The 4,510-nt window shown below is 50.3% G+C and overlaps 1 long non-coding RNA gene across 1 annotated transcript; it reads left to right on the top strand.

The window, feature by feature from the left end:
- Window positions 1–301: 301 nt before the first annotated feature.
- Window positions 302–1,962, top strand: LOC133258617 (uncharacterized). The gene is made up of 2 exons (XR_009740103.1): window positions 302–585; window positions 1,090–1,962. It is a non-coding gene; the product is annotated as an uncharacterized LOC133258617 (long non-coding RNA).
- The last annotated feature ends 2,548 nt before the right edge of the window (window positions 1,963–4,510 follow it).

Raw genomic sequence — 4,510 nt, forward strand, 5'->3', positions numbered from 1 at the left:
ACGTGTCACCACCCAGCAGTTCCCGGTGGGGTTGTGCGTGCGCGTGCACATGCGTGCGTGCGTGAGCTGGGTGGCTTCGGGCATGTGGGACTCTTTGTAGCCCTATGGACTGTAGCCCACCCGGCTCCTCTGTTCATGACATTTCCCAGGCAAGAATACTGGAGTGGGTGGCCATGCCCCCTTCCAGGGGATCTTTCTGACTCGGATCGAACCCACGTCTCCTGCGTCTCCTGCTTTGCAGGCTGATTCTTACCACTGAGCCATCGGAAAGCCGTTCTGGGGGGGGAGGGGCGCGGGGGGGGGGCGGGGTAGGGGTCAGATAAATCCCGGGATCTGAGCTCAGCGCCTGGCGCGGGGCACGTGCTCGGTCCACGTGAGATAAGGTTGAATCCGGGCGGGTGCACGGCGTGTGTGATGCTGCAGAAGTTGCTTGGAACCTTCAGCCTGGCGGCCAGGTCTGACTCAGAGAGGAAAGGAGGCCGCGAGGCCAGCCTAGGAGAGGCTCGGAGGTGTTCTCGAGAGTTCCAGGGACAAGCGTGGGGCCGGAGGCAGAAGCGGAGGGGGACGGCGTGGGCGACTTCAGCAGTGAGTACACTGCGGCCCAGGAGGGGCGGGAGGCCGGCCCCCATGGGGAGGCGCCTGCGGAGAGGGGCGTGTCTGCCCGGGGGTGTGGGACCTCCCTGGGCCTGGTCACAGCGACACGGGGGTGTGTGAAGCCCTCCTCCCCATCACTCCTGGAAAAGCGGCTCGGCCTTGTTCAGTTCAGCCAAGAAGTGCGGGGAGCCTGCTGGTGGCCCCGTGACTCCTGGACTGTGGACTCGTGAGTGGGGCTCACAGGGTCCCCTCAGGATAGAGTCACCTGCTTGTCCAGAGCTGCTCACGGCTCACGCTGGTCCCTGCAGTGGGTGCGGTACCTCCCGTCTCACCAGGGGGACAGCCCCAGCTCAAGGACCGATCCCCCACACTCATCTATCGCCATGGTGGGCCCCTGGTTCCCTTTACCTAAAGATTTCCGGAGACTTTCAATGATTCTTTCCAGAGCTGCTAGGCTTTTAATCTGATAAAGTATTTCTTTGTCCTCATCTGTAGGAAAAAGTAAGCACAGTGATCAAGATTTGATGCACAATGTGATTTAATTCCACAGTTGCTATCTACCCTGAAGGATGCCTCCTGACAATATGGAAATACATGTGCATCAGTTATCCATCTCAGCATTGTTTGCAAAATGTTGGAAAGAGGCTGAATACCCATGCATTGAAGGGTGTTTGAATCGCCTACGTTGTCTCCTCCGGTGGATAACCATGCAGCTGTAAAAAAGATAAACAGTGAGGACGCTTCCTACAAACAGACATAAAGCGCGTTACAGCGTGTGCTGCTGGGTTAAAAGAAGGGAAAGTGTGAAATGTCTCCCCGGTGCTAGCTTTCATGTGAGAAAGAAGAGGTGATGAGAAAACTTACATGATCATAGCTAATAAAGTGGCTTAATGCACACTGGATAAGAAGACAGGCACTACAACGGTATTATGCTAAGTGAAATAAGTCAGATGGAGAAAAGATAAATATTGTATGATCTCATTTACATGTCAAACCTAAAAAAAACAAAGCAAACATAGCAAAATGAAGATGGACTCATCGATACAAAGAGCGAGGGAGGGATTGCCAGAGGAGAGGGGAGCTGGCAAAATAGTTGAAGGGGATTGAGAAGTGCACACCTCCGGTTATAATATAATTAAGCCTCGGGGCTGTAATAAACAGCATAAGGAATGTGCATAATAATACTGTAATACCTGTTTAGGGACAGATGGTTAATAGACTTATCTTGACGATCATTTCATAATGTATGCAAATGTCAAGCCGCTATGTAGCACACTTGAAACTAACATGATATTGTATGTCAACTGTATTTCAATTGGAGAAAAAAAGATGTAAAACAATAAACAGAATAATCTTGTACCCAGAAAAGGAGCATTTGCATGCACTTGTTCCTTTGTGTCGAAGAAAATGCAGAAAGGACAAGCCAGAAAGTGGTGAGGCTGGTTGCAGCAGGAGGCAAGAAGGAGCAGGTGGAAAGAAGCGGGTGGGAATGTGTTTGAGGATTGAGGGTTAGACTCCTGGTGTTTGATGTTTTCTGTTAGAGCCAGGGTCATGTTTCACACAAAGGCTTCCCAGGTGGCTCAGTGGAAAAGAACCTGCCTGCCGATGCAGGAGATGCGGCTTCCATGCCTGGGTCAGGAAGATCTGGAGAAGGAAATGGCAACCACTTCAGGATTCTTTCCTGGGAAATCCCATGGACAGAGCCTGGTGGGCTACAGTCCATAGGGTCACAAAAGAGTCAGACACAACTTAGCAACTAAACAACACGTTTTACACGCTCCAAAATAAATCTGTAAAATCAGCCATGATGGGGAGGGACCCAGAATGGAATCTAAGCCCCAAATGGAATTACAGATGAGTAAGAGAGCCCCATGGAAGAGCGGGCTTCCCAGGTGGTAAAGAACATGCCTGCTAATGCAAGAGATATAAGAGACGTGGGTTAGATTCCTGGGTCGGAAAGATCCCCTGGAGAAGGGTGTGGCAGCCCACTCCAGTATTCTTGCCTGGAGAATCCGAGGGACAGAGAAGCCTGGCGGGCTACAGTCCATGGGGTCACAAAGAGTCAGACAAGACTGAAGTGACTTGGCACACACAGAGAAGGCATGCATGGAAGGGCGTGGGAAGGAACGAACTAACAAGGAGCTTTGGCGAGCAGGACGCCACTGTACATGGCAATGCTGAGAACGAGAGGCTGGACACGACTCTGGTCTGACAGCAGCTCTGTTTTCCGCAGGGGTGGGTATCCACCAGGAAGTCTCACCTGTTTCTTGGGATTCCAGAACTGGGTCAGGGGATCCGCCCTAGTGGCGTCTGGGAGTCGGGTTTCTCTCAGTGAAGAGGAGAGGAGGACTGGAGGGAAGGGATAGTTAGGGACTTTGGGAAAGTCATGTACACACTGCTCTATTTAAGATGGATAACCAGCAAACACCTATTGCATAGCACAGGGAACTCTGCTCAATGTTATGTGGCAGCTTGAGTGGGAGTTGGGGGCAGAATAGATACATGTCTGTGCATGGCTGAGTCCCTTGCTGTCCACCTCAGACTACCACAACCTTGTTCATTGGCTATACTCCAATATAAAATGTTTTTGGTGTTAAAAAAATTAAAAAAAAATTATAAAGGCAAAAAAAAAAAAAAAGAGGAGGCGGCTCAGGTGAGCCCGAAGGTCAGGTGGGGTCAGTCTGAACTCATGGAGTCTGACATCTGAACAGACGGATCGGCACACCCAAATCTTCCCAGCCCTGTCTGCGGGGAGGGCCTGGAAACGACGACGGGTCAGGAGCGGGGAACACATCTAACCACCATCCTCCAGGACGAGGAATCAGGGCTCCTTGGAGACGTGGGAGGTCCTGGGGTGGGGCCAGGGCAAGTGAGGGAGCGGCCTGAGGCTTCTTGTGTCCCCAGAAAGCTAGAAGGTGCTCCCAAGGGAGGACAGCACGCCGAGCTCCTGGGAACCAAGTCTGAGAGCCTGAGGAAGTAAACATTCATGTCTTATTGCCCGCTATCGGTATCAGCGGTTAGTAAGTTCATGGAGATGTAAACACACAATGGGATAAACAATGAATAAAGGGAGGAGAAAGAGCGTCCTTCCTTACAGTAGAATCCTAACCAATCCGTGCGGAAGGAACGTCGGAAACAGGAACTGACCTTTTGGCAAATAGATGGGGAGACAACGGAAACAGTGACAGACTTTATTTTCTTGGGCTCCAAAATCACTGCAGATGGTGACTGCAGCCATGGAATTAAAAGATGCTTGCTCCTTGCAAGGAAAGCTATGACACATCTAGCCAGTGTATTAAAAAGCAGAGACACCACTTTGCCAACATGGGTCCAAACTGTCAAAGCTATGGTTTTTCCAGTAGTCGTGTATGGATGTGAGAGTTGGACCATAAAGAAGGCTGAGCGCTGAAAAATTGATGCTTTTGAACTGTGGTGTTGGAGAAGACTCTTGAGAGTCCCTTGGACTGCAAGGAGATCCAACCAGTCAGTCCTAAAAGAAATCAGTCCTGACTATTCATTGGAAGGACTGATGCTGAAGCTGAAACTCCAGTACTTTGGCCACCGGATGCGAAGTGCCAATTCATTGGAAAAGACCCTGATGCTGGGAAAGATTGAGGGCAGGAGGAGAAGGGGACGACAGAGGATGGATGTCTCTGGGAGATGGTGAAGGACAGGGAAGCCTGGTGTGCTGCAGTCCATGGGGTCTCAAAGAGTTGAGAGTAGACAACAAAAACCGTGGTTATTTTTGCAAGGGTGCTAGATCAGTAGGTGAAAATAAGATGAGAAAGAAAGAAAGATATTTTCAGAATCTGAAAGTATCTCCCCACAAGGTAGTATTTACACACGCAAAAACTTTTAACCTGATTATGGAGAAATCAGATATCCACCACCTTAAACCAGCAATGAAGTAAACTTC

The sequence above is a fragment of the Bos javanicus genome, chromosome 12, assembly GCF_032452875.1.
Source record: "Bos javanicus breed banteng chromosome 12, ARS-OSU_banteng_1.0, whole genome shotgun sequence".
Lineage (NCBI taxonomy): Eukaryota > Metazoa > Chordata > Mammalia > Artiodactyla > Bovidae > Bos > Bos javanicus.